Source organism: Cyprinus carpio, chromosome A11, assembly GCF_018340385.1.
Source record: "Cyprinus carpio isolate SPL01 chromosome A11, ASM1834038v1, whole genome shotgun sequence".
Classification (NCBI taxonomy): domain Eukaryota; kingdom Metazoa; phylum Chordata; class Actinopteri; order Cypriniformes; family Cyprinidae; genus Cyprinus; species Cyprinus carpio.
The window spans coordinates 19,336,915-19,350,039 of record NC_056582.1 but is presented as its reverse complement, the minus strand read 5'-3'; the positions used below and the strand labels follow the sequence as shown (position 1 = coordinate 19,350,039).

The following is a 13,125-nucleotide window of genomic DNA, read 5'->3' as shown; positions in this document are numbered from 1 at the left end:
GCGCTGGCATCTGTCATTGAGAAGTTTTCCTGATGCTCAACACTGAAAATTCCCAGTGTACTGCACTATTGACTGATTTCCCACATTCACAGCATCGACAGAACCAAGATTGCTGTGGGATATACAGGCTGCAGGAATTAGAAATATACATGCATAATCAAGCAAATCAACCTTCAGGTATAAATAAACCTCCTCTGGTTGTAGTCACTGTACAGGAGAATTTAGCTGAAGTACGTTAACCAAACATTGCTATGAACTACTCTTCATCTATACCATCTGGAGCTTCTGAATTGCTCTGTGTTTCAACTTTGACTAGATTTACAAATGCTAAATTCTCATTGATATTGTCCACAAAGCAAAACAAACCGGCACACATTTGTTTAACTCATAAAGGGGGATTTGCTGAAACAGTAAGCCGAGTAATTAGAAGTCTATTGAATTGCATTTGTGGTTGAAAACATTTGGCCAGAGTCAGCTTTATCTGAAGTCATTTGTTGTTGTAGTATCAATAACGGTATTTAATTACAGTCAAAATTAGTGTAGTTAGATTTTTTGTGTGTGTGAAACTGGGCAGTTTAAACATATATGTAATGGGTTAAAGCACAGAAAGATGACTTATAACTGGAGGCATGTAACCTGATTCAGTCTTCTGAGAAACATTTGCCATGCATGTGTGGTTTTTATAGCAGAAGGGCACAGTATAAGTCTCAGCTAGCTATAAAGCTAAAGTTTGTGTTGGCCGACAGTTGGGTATATGCATTTCCTCAGTTGTCTCACAAAGCTCACATATGATACACACCACTGCATGCTAACAATGACTTTTATACACTGCATGCCTAATAAACAATTATTTGTTGTTAGTCTTGTCAGTTCAATTTGATAGTGTGATACGTTATATTTGTGTGACTGTACAACAGTAAATGCACTTGGATATTGTTGGTAAAATGGTCTTTATTTAATTTTTAAATTACTCATATATATTCTGTTCTGTTCTACATGTGTGTTTGATTGATGTTTGATTTTTAGAGTGTGGGCAGCGTCAAATTAGATTTGTCATTTGCATGATAGAGTATCACATTTGCAATCTCTTGTGTTTCACCATTTATATCTTTGCAGCACTCTATCCCCAATGAAATCAATGGATTCGCAGTATTCTCTGACGCAGCATAAACTCTAGGTGTAGGTGCCCTAATAATCCATCTGAGCCTAGACACAGCTACAGTATATAGCATCATTAATATGTTTACTAAGCAGCACCTTAATGCTCTCCCACCTCCTAATTAAAACAAAATGTTCCCACCCTTACCTGAGTCATTAATTATGACCAGCATTCGTACATTAACACAGCCTGTACAACCATGGCAGCCAGGGCGGTGACAAGAGGGTACACTTCTTATTGTGTGTGTGTGTCATTCAAAGTCTCTGTGTGTGTGTGTGTGTGTGTGTGTTGGAGAGCCCATAATTTATGATGTATGTTGTGGTATGGCGCCCCATCTTTCTTCAGAGCTGGCCTCCTCTCAAGCTTGGCTGTTTTATATGCTGGGGAGGGGGCCACGGGGCCAGGCGCTCTTCACCGTGGGAAAGAAGAGTAGTCGTCAGGCAGCAGTGGGGTTTTTAATGGTGCATTGTTGGGGAGAGCATGAGGTGGCAAGCACTGGGGCCCAGGAGGCCCCTCTCATTTGTAACCTGAGTTGATTTGGTTATTAAAGTAGGCTCCGTTCAAACCTGGCTTGGTTATAGTATCTCTAAACCTTGTTAGGGCCCTATGATTTCCCCGATAGGCAGACAGAATCACAGAATCCAGTCATAAAAACAGAATTTAATGTAGGATGACACGGAATTTGGCAATATACAGTCAATTTTGGATGTACAATTAACAAATGAATTTTGAAACTATACAGTTAATCAAATTGTGAATTGGACTAGTGTCTGGTAAATATTAAATTGTAAAAAGTCTGCTTTGATATTCAGATATGAAGTCTGTATGTTCTGTGTATCACTGTGTTAATGAACAGAACAGTTTCTGATGATTTAGATTTGAATTAAACCATTAAAACAGAATCCAGGAAAACCAAAAATTGGGGAAAGCTAAAATGGATTTTATAGGGCCCTAAAAATTGTTTTTTTGTTAAACTTTTAATATATATTTTTACATTTTTTTCCCCAACCATTTCAAACAGGATCCATAAAAAAAAAAAAGAATTTAGGAAAAACTAAAACTAACTATAAAACTGATTTCATACCTTGTTCTTAAGTATTAAACAAGTAAGAATACCTATAGTTTGGTGACCTGGTGTGACCCTGGTGGCAGGGCAGTCCCAGACATCAGATATGATTTACTGAGTGGGGAAAGCCCAGGATTATGATGGTTTAAGCAGATAATGACTAGTTTGGGACTACTTCAGTCCCTCGATGCTTTTTAAGGATAATAAGTTTTTGCATACTTTCTCTTGCAAAACAAGTACTGTGGCAGCACCATAGTTCAGTTCACAGTTATATGCTACTCCAGGCATACCATAACCATAACACATCTCCAGAAAACTATGCTTTTGCCATGCCTGCTGCAATAAATGAACTAGCCTGAGGTACAGTAGCCACTAAGCTACAGCTGCTGTAGATGGTTAGCAGCCAGCTTTGGTGAGATTGGTTAAACAGCTCAAACCAGCCAAGAATAGGAAACCACCCTAGGTTTGTTTAGATTTTTTTTCTTTTTTGCAAATGCAGCATTAGCATTGATGAAAAAAGCCTCAAATGTAAGCCATTGTACCATAGCTGGGCCTGGACAGTCTCTAAGAGAACAGAATTAAAGTCATGCATTATTTAATGTGAACTGGGTTTAAGCTCACACAAAAATGCACAGTTAGAACGATTGCTTGAACTTGATAAATGTTGCCCCACATTGTCTCACAAGTTCAGCTGTCCGGGGAGAAACGAAGCCTTAATTAAGCAGATGATCTAAAACAAGTGCCCATCTCTCCATTCCATTAGAAAGCTCTTCTACTCGAGTTAACCAAATATTATGTTAGCAATCATGTGGGTTCTGTGATTTTTCAGTGTTAGGGAGAAAAGGATTATGTATCCTCTGACTGAAACATTTAGGTGAATGCTACTGAAATTCTCTGTATTTTCTCCGGTCCTAAGAGGCTAATTTGAAACCACAGTTCTTCTATATTATGGTTTGGTTTGGCCGGTATAGAAAGCTTCAGGCTGCACATGATGGGAAAAATGAATTGTTCCCATATTTCACTGGTTCTTCCTCAGATACTTTAGCATGTCATTCTGGGCTAGTATGAAATGTTTCTTTGTAAAATATTTTCCTTTAGCATGATGGTTTCACTCTGTGAGATTAGAAGTCACTGTTACGCTAAAGTTTTCAAAGCATTTGGATATGGATCTATTGGATTCTATCAAATTCCCTCATCAACAATGGATACATATTTTCCAGACTCTTTACTCACCTTTTTATTGTTGTCAATGTTTTTTTTTTTCTTTTTCTTAGTTGTCATTATTTTCCAATCTGTGGCTGTATTTTAATTTGCCTAAGTAAAGTAGGTTTGCTGTTTCCTAGGGTGACCAAACATGCCATTTTCCCAGGACACGTCCTGGCCAGGATTTCTATATTGCCTAAAATATCCAGGTTTTGGCTTTGGCTTCCTGTTTTAATACTTAATGAAGGCAATGATCATTTGACCAATAACATGCAGACATTGTACGTAATCGACCAATTGTGGTGCGTGAGAAGGTGGGATCTACAGATAACGGTCAAAGCGATGCAAATACGTGTTCATATTAGTGTTTGACTTGAAGCAGCACTGAGCATACGATCGGTGTATGACATCAAAGTACCGTGAGAGCGATACAAAGCACAAGAAGCCGTCTGCTCTCCAGAGCTCTCACGGTACTTTGTCATACAACAATTGGTCTGTGCACGCAAACAAAGCCAAAACGTGGATATTTTAGGCAATATAGAAATCCTGGCCAGGATGTGTCCTGGGAAAATGGCACGTTTGGTCACCCTACTGTTTCCATGTTGACTTTTGAGAATTGCTCGTGCACAGAAACACACACACACACACACATACACACACACTTGTAGCAGAGTTGCGGACAGATGCAGGAACAGTTGCAGTCTCAGGATCATCAGCCGTAAGTGTACAGCTGTGTTTGATGTGTGGGCTCGAAAAGAAACACACACATACACACCTGCTTACATGCCAATGACAGCGTATCCTTTCTGCGCTGCTCTGTATCTAATGCATGTTTATGAAGTGATTTAAAAGGAGACCAAACTTCACAGTAGGGCAGCAGGTGGTTTTGTACAGTATGTTCAGGCCAGAGTACATATTTCTCATCCTTCCACCAAGCATAACCACAAAATACATTAAGACGGATTGTTTTCACTGTGATATTGGAAAGAGACTAGCAGCATTAGGCTTTCTGTGCGATGAGAAGCACCTATTAGAAGCATTATAGCAGTTATTAGATTCTGATCATTAAATCAACAGCCGGCTGGGTCGAAACAACATTGGATCCTGTTGACTTTTATTTTGTGGACAAACAGAGTCAAACATTTGTGATAATTAAGATTTGTTTGCATTTTGTTGCATTTATTTGATGAAATATACGGTAAAAACAGTAATATTGTAAAATATTATTACAATTTAAAATAATCAGCAAAAATGTCTTTTGAAGGATCATGTGACACTGAAGACTGGAGTAATGATGCTGAAAATTCAGCTTTGAACCACAGGAATAAATTACATTTTAAAATATATTAAAATAGAAAACAGTTATTTTAAATTGTAATAATTTTTCACAATATTTCTGTTTTTACGGTGTTTATGAATGCAGCCTTTTTTTTTAAAAAAAGTAGTAATTATTACAAACTTTTGTCTGGTGGAAGCATTACAGCATTATTAATTTCTGATGATAAAATCAGCAGCACCTGGATAACTGTCCTGATTTATAAGAACTAAATGTAAATTAACTAGCTGATGTGATTAAACTTCATGAAATAATCATATAAGTATTGGTTTTAGTCCATATTATCTGTTAATTTTTAATACCTTTTGCCAGTAATAGCCATTGATTTTTTTAAAATAGATTATCTTATGCTCACCAAGGCCTTCCAAGTAAAAACAGTAATATTGTGTAATTACAATTTAAAATAACTGTTTTCTATTTGAATATATTTTAAAATGTAATTTAGTACCGTCATGGCAAAGTTGGATCCTTAGCAGCCATTACTACTACTACTCTATCAACAACTACTTCTTTGTGATCATCTTTTTCTTCTTCACGATCTTCTTTGTCATTGTTGTTGTCATCTTCAATTTCTTCATCATCATCTTTTTTGATATGACATGGTCTTATATTACCTCTGTAATTTAGCATTTATGTTTCCACCACTTATTCATCAAGTATATTTAATTGGCCACAGTCAGTCCAGTCCTAGTGTTTGATCTGTCTTTGATATTCACTCATATATTATCACAGGTCGATGAGTTTTTGTATAGTGAATGATAATGAATTTTTCCATCATTATTACACAGCTTCAGCAGTGTTTCGTATCAGTGCTGGATGTCATTCAGAGAGCTTATTGAAATTTCTCACTAATTAAGTGCAGCGGAGGGTTCGAACCGCTCTGAAAGTGCTTGTATGCTCCATTAGCTCGACCTGATAGGCAGCATGATTCATTGATCATAGTTGTATTTGTATAATGTATTCACTTTGTTCTAGTCAATAACAGAGGCTGTGGGACGGCGTGGGTGAATTCAGTACAGAAGAGATATTGATCACAGACAACACAGGAGTTAATGAACTTGGCCTAATGACACAAGGGAGATCTGGCAAAGCTAGAGCAAAAGAGACACATGGGTGATTGCGCATTCCTGTGACCTTGTGTTACTGGGCTAATGGGCCAAAGGTGGGTCAATATATCCATTTGGAGTAACAGAGCTGGCCGAATGGGGCAAGAGAGGATTAGAAATGGATTTTGTTCATATGTATCTGGCAGAGTAAAATTATGTGGTTTGGTCAGACCCCTTAAATCCAGTCAGGACCTTGACTAGCCTGTACAAAGCTAGACCTGAACGCCTTTGGGATGAATAAGAATGGTGTGACCTCGCTAATGCTTTTGTGTCTGAATGGAAGCAAATCCTTCCATCCATGCTTCAACATCTGGAAAGCCTTTACAGAAGTGCTGTTTGTGATCACTAACTATCTTTTTTTGCCACTGCTTTTGAGATTAATTAACAATAAACATATGTGACCCTGGAGCACAAAAGCAGTCATAACTAGCACAGGTACTGTATATTTGTAGCAATAGCCAAAAACACATTGTATGGGTCGAAATTAAACATTTTTCTTTTATGCCAAAAATCATTAGGATATTAAATTTATAAAATTTCGTATCATAAATATATCAAAACTTAATTTTTTATTAGTAATATGCGTTGCTAAGAACTTTATTTGAAAAAAATTTAAAGGCGATTTTCTCAATATTTGGATTTTTTTTGCACCCTCAGATTCCAATTTTTTAAATAGTTGTATCTCGGCCAAATATTGTCCAATCCTAGCTTTGATCGCAGGAATAAATTGCATTTTGAAATATATTAAAAGGGTATTTTAAATGAATATCTAAAAATATTAATTTTTATTTATTTTTTTAACTAGGGCATCACAGGCACAAATTATCTATCTATTACAAACTGTTTGTAATGTTTGTGTATTTTTGTGCTTATTAGAGTACTGAGTCATTAGCTTAGCAACAGGCTAATGCCAGGATCAGCAATGAGTGTCAACGGAGTATCGTGTGCACTTGAGGGCCGTTTTTTTTTTTGTATCCTTATTTCTGTTTATATATTTTTTTATATGTTTTTCATTCAGTCACATACAATGTATAACTTCAGTTTGGATGCTGCTTAAAGTTTGTTGATCATGCAGACCGTAGATAGCGTGGCAGCTCACTAGGTTTGCGAGCAGAGCCATAGAGAAGTGAGAGATTTCAAACACCTTTATTATCTCACTGATGTCCTTGTTAGCAGAGCTTTGCCCTGTCACATAATGGTGTTGATGGGACAGTGGAGGAATATGAAGGTTGTATGCAATCCATGGGTTGTCATTAATGCGGAGAGACTTGTGCATCAGCAGGCACTGTGGACATGAGGTGACTGACCCTTTTCAGCCGAAGCGTCATGTTTCTGGGCACACATGCCAGCATTTATTTAGCATCACGCAAAAAGTTGTAGTGCAACTCTATCCAGTTACAGACAGAGTGCCGCTTATCCCACACACACACAGACACGGACACTCACACGCTCCAGTTGGTCCAGCCTAGTGACATGAGCACAGTTATATCCCATTGACCTCTTAGTTTATTTCTGTCATTTTCTCTTCTCCTTTTGCATTCTGGGTGTCTTCTGATTCCTCTATTACAGTGTCAAAACACTGCAGCTTGTGATTCTGTGGCGATGACGGGCTGGGGTCAGATGTGTGAACCAGAAAGGAGATCCTATTCCACATTCCTAGTGCGGCATTCTGGGAATGCCTTGAATATAAGCAAGCCTCAATGTCCCCGTGGGCATCCCACCACTGCAGGAACCTTATTCCAGAGACCCATTCAGAATCACTAATCGTCCTACACACACACACACACACACACACGTTTACCTACTGTAAGTGTCTAAATGAGTATGTACCAATCCAATCTCACTGGCAAACATAGCTATAAGCACGGTGGTGCTATCGTATGAATACGTACAAGAAGTACAATTTTTTGAAAAAAGTAAGCTTTAAAATCCCCAAACATTACCGTCAATAGGGCAAATTCATATGAATTGCCAATTCAATTCCAAAATGCAAAATAGTTAAGAATTGCCGTGAGATTGTGCTGTTTTGTATAGTATTCTTTTGTTTTTTTTTTTATAATAATTATTTATAAATCAGTAATTTTTTTTTTTTTTTGATGTTATGTTACAATATTGTGCTACTCATTATTTAAACAAATCTAAACTAAATTGCAATGTATTGTTAGTTTTTATGTAAAGCACTTTAGCATTTAATTTTCAGCTGAGAAACATTATATTTGGAAAGGCTATTAAAACAACAACAAACATTGTAATAATAACAATAATAATTGATTGATTGATTGATTGCTAGGCCTTAAATCTTTTTTAGATTTTAGATAATGATAAACAATATTCAAATAACTGTAGCTTTAGTTTTAACACTCTAATACTCTGATTCAGTCCATTCTGGTACTGTATGTAACAACCTCTTCTTAAAATCCAGTCAATTCCCAATGCAAAAAATCCAGTCTTGGCCCTACATTTTTGCTTGTGGAATATATCTTTTTAACCTGTAAATGCCATCTTATGAAAGTAAAATGGGTTGTAAATGGCAAATCACATTCGCTTAGAAAAGTAGAAATAGAAAAGTATGCTGCTTGTTTGAAATAAAGTTGTTATTTTAATACATTAGAGTATTACTACATTAAGAATTGTTTTGATGCAGTTTTATGATTAAAAATAAACCTACAGCTGTATTCATGAATACTTTTTACCTTTGAAAAAACAGATTATGCTAACTTCTGGGGCAAATTTTGTCCACAAAATATAGCTACACATACCCACACGCAAGTTGCATCTAAACAGACTGATTTCATTATGAAGATGAGACCCGATAGTACGCTGTTTTCTTTCTTTCCTCACTGCATGGTCATAGAGATGAAAAGGCTGCCGGGGTGACCTCTGATCTTTCTGAATCTCTGTTATATCCTGATCTCAGAGCCAGATGGCATTACAGCTCTGGATGATTCAAATCAGAATCTGATCTAAGTATCCCAAAGCTGATCACTGATCTTTTTCTGGCACATTGCGTTGTTTCTTTATAACGTAATTTAAACTGGAAATGAAACTCAGGACTTCGCCGGCTTCATTCATCATGACACTGCACTTCAGCAGGTTAGAAGCTGAGTAGGGGGTGAGAACACGGCTACATTTACCAGCATGACAGTTCAAATTGGTATGGAAGGGATTTTACTATTGCGAGAGCATTACCTCGTAAAACTGCCAGATATTTCCATTGATGTTTCCATCCTGTGGAGCAGTTTGAGATAAGAATCGTTTCTTGAAGAAAGATTGTTCGGCCGCTGATAAAAGATTATCCGTATGCTGTTTAAAGGATAAATTAACCATAGACAAATGCTTAATGGAGTTGTTTTCTGGACAGCTTCAGTAATATTGGGAAACTGGCCACATATTCCTTCCCTCCCTCTAGGAACAACAGCTATCCGGACATGGGCTTCACTCTGGATTCAATCACAGCTAGTTTTATCAGGTCAGGGTTATCTTCTCTGCCTGCCATTGGACAAAAGAGCAATGGTGGGACCCTGAGTGCTTTCCCCTAAATAGACCAGCGTCTTATAAGCGTTGTTGCTTCAAGCAGAGGGCCAAGTGATTAGATAGGGTGAGGTTTGACAGTGGTCTATGGTGTGATATGATTTCTTTGTGTTGCTTTAATGGGACAGGCTCATACATGCAGCGAATCTAAACACAGATGACCTCATATGTGCAGTAATGATGGGCTGAGAGTGGAGGGCAATCCTGTTTATGTTCAAAAACGGGCCATTTAAGCCTTTGTATTAGTCAGGCATGTGTGGCATCTCTAGGACTTGTCTTGGTGTGTGAGGTGCCGCACATATCATGTGCTACTTTACTGAAATCTTTGTATGCTTTTAATAAATACAGTTTATTTCACTTTATCTTTGTATCCTTTTAATAGATACAGTTTTAGTCATAATTTTGAGCAACTGAACACTGAAACAATTTTTTAAAATACACTACCAGTCAACAAATTGTAATTGTGTTTTTGCATTTATTTGATCAAATATACAGTAAAACCAGTAATATTGTGAAATATTTTTACAGTTTAAAATAATCAACCGATTAGAATGATATCTGAAGGATCGTGTGACACTGAAGACTGGAGTAATGGCTGATGAAAATTCAGCTTTGCCATCAGAGGAATAAATTGCATGTAAAATATAATAAAATAGAAAAACGTTATTTTTAATTTTAATAATTTTTCACAATATTACTGTTTTTACATTGCTTTGATCAAATGAATGCAGCTTAGGTGAGTATACGAGACTTCTTTAAAAATAAATAAATAAAGAAGTCGTTCCTATTCCAAACTTTTATCCGGTAGTTTATCATCTTGTGGATTCCACAGAATTAAAATCAGTCATACAATGTCAATGAATGACATAAGTGTGAATAAATGATGACAGAATGGTCTTACGTGACGTAATTATCCCTGTAAGTGTTTCAATACATTTCCAGCACTGTATCTGTTCCAAAAATGACTGCTTGTGTTAAGTGTAAAGTCAAGTAAGTGTGTCTGCTTTCATTCAGATAAAGGTCCAGACTGTTAAACACAAAACTTGCTGAAATCTGTAGGAGAATCCTGTTTGTCTCTCTCCAATCTCCCACACCACTGATAAGGTGAAGGTCTTTAGCTAGATGAATGTTAATTTACTAGTCCTGTAATCTACTAGTCTTGTACTAAATCCACACTAGTCAGGGTCCGACACACTACAGACCCTCTGGAGCTAATCCACATGGACCAATGACCATAATTTACATCAATTAGCTCAGCAATGTCAAATACAGACATGCAACAGGCAGACAATGAAATTCTGAGCTAAAAATGCTTATTTGGCACTGAAAATAATTAATTCATGCATTCATTCATTTATCAAAAATGTTGAAATTTGTGTTGTGGCATGTTTCCAAGTCATTGCTGTGCGGTTCCTAAAATGTTCTGAATTATTTTTATCCTGTTTCTAGGGTGCTCTATGCAAGGGGCCAAGTATCTGTGCAGACTTTCAGATTTGATTTGTTTTTAATCATTTGTTTGTGAATTGAGACATTTTGTTCTTTAGATGTTACTACTGTAGATTATGTATTTTATTTTTTAATTAATTAATTAATTAATTTTTTAATATGCTGTCAAGTGAAAATCATAAGTCTGATTTGAGAAATGAGAAGATATATATTTTAGTTTATGACAACACAAATTTGAATAAAACCGAAGCCGAGTGGAGCAGAGTTGCATGACATCTGTAGACACAGCCGACAAGCAATCGTCCCATCTTACTCAAATACCCCTATTTTCCTCTCAACCACTACAAAGGCTCTTCCCAGAAGGTTTTTGCATTCTTGTGCGAAAAACAAGAGACAGCGGGGTGCCGTGCCTGGGAGAAAGCGAAGCAAAGACAAATGGTAACCTGCACTCCTTTCCCAGCAGATTGTTTCTTTGTGGATTTTCTTTGGTTTTGAAGACAGCAAGATAAGGTGCACAAAGGAAAACGCGGGTAGCGCCCAAAGGGAGAAATTAAGGGTAAGATTAAGATAAATTAGGGTAGAGGGATATCGCTGACTAATGCGATTTATCTCGAGGGAGGGGTGAGACAATCAGAGTCTACCTCAGACATGCTGGTAATTAGCAGAACGGCCAATGCATAAACACGCGTGACCCTGGAGAGAATCGCTCACACACACGCACATCAACACACACGCGAGGCAGGGACCTAAACATAACGAAAGGTTAAGTATACTCTCATGGGCCCCTACAGGCCTGCTGAGAAACACACACACACACACACACACACACACACACACACACACACACACACACACACACACACACACACACACACACACACAAAACAAGCTTTGCTAATTGTTTTTGCGCTGTTTGTTCCAACCATGAAGTTAATTGCCCGCAGTGGATCTCGTATACCATCAGATGCTAGATGGAGCAGTTTGAGAGCCTTCATCCGTTCCAAAAGTGACTGGTCCTGGATTCAAAGTGTGTAATGATGAGCATTTGTAGATCACCTTTTTAGCCGTTAGCCAAAGTTTAGGGGGTCAGCATCACTTCATCTCAGATCAAAAGCTGCTTGTAGTCATATCTATTTATTATTAATATATAAGATTTTAATTTGATTGAACATTACTGGCAGGGATATTCAGAAGCAGGCCCCAGATGTCTTGTGGATATTCTTTTCCACAGATGAATACATGCTAATAGTTTTAAAGAGGGCTGGATGTTCAACACACAATAAAATATTTTTAATCATGGTCTGGTAGATGTGAACTTGAATCACAGGTGTTCCAATTCTGTGGAACTTTCATGATTTCATTCTAAGAAGAAATGATTTTTAGCACTATAAACTCATCTGGCAAATGTTTCAGTTCATGAGGAATATAATTAATTTCTGGTCAATCAATCTACAATCCATTTTTATTGTACTAGGACAAAAAGATAAGAAAATGTATACACCTTGGTAACTAAGATTATTTCTTTACTTTTAAAGTAATTGCCTGTGAATCTCTTGTTTTGTTCCATGTCATGATATGTACAGGCAATGATGAAAACTTTGTAACACTGCTGTACAATTAGTTTTAGGCCATCAGGCAGTCTATGACTACCAGACAGTGCTGTAATATGAAATAAGCACGAACCAGGTGATTTCTGATTTCACAGAAAGCAAAATAAGATTAAATGCATTCAGATTAAAAAAAGAAAGAAAGATTGAGTTGACGTAATTTGGAAATAATCTCAGATCTCTGTGGAATCTCTGTTTAAATTGGCATGACTTTAATTTAATCAGTACAAATGCAGTGCTGAAATGTGTTCTGCTATGTATATGGGTGATTCTTCAATTAAGGGAACTTTTAGTTTCTAGTCCCTTAGACTCAAAAATGCTTTTTTTCTTCTTCAGAATATCAAGTAGTCAAAAATGTCCCTAATTAAAGGATCACCATGTATGAATGTATGTATGTATGTAAGTGAAGAAAGGAAAAAGGCACCGATCCACAGAGACTTCTGATGTGCTGTTGTTATGAGTCTTATATTAAAAGTGATAACGACCTCTTGCCAGATGTCTTGGATTGATGGTTGGATGTCTTGGCTTTGGATTCGACCATACAAGAGACCGCTTCGTGTTAAATTCTAACCCACTACAAATGGATTTGTATTGAGCAGTGACTGACATGCAATGGCACTGCATCAGAGACCCTTCACATGACTGTCATTTTTATCAGCGACTAAATAATC

General features: G+C 37.1%; 1 long non-coding RNA gene across 1 annotated transcript in view; it reads left to right on the top strand.

The window, feature by feature from the left end:
• The window catches only part of LOC122146619, a 54,339-nt gene that overhangs the window by 23,018 nt on the left and 18,196 nt on the right, over window positions 1-13,125 (top strand). The window lies entirely within an intron of this gene.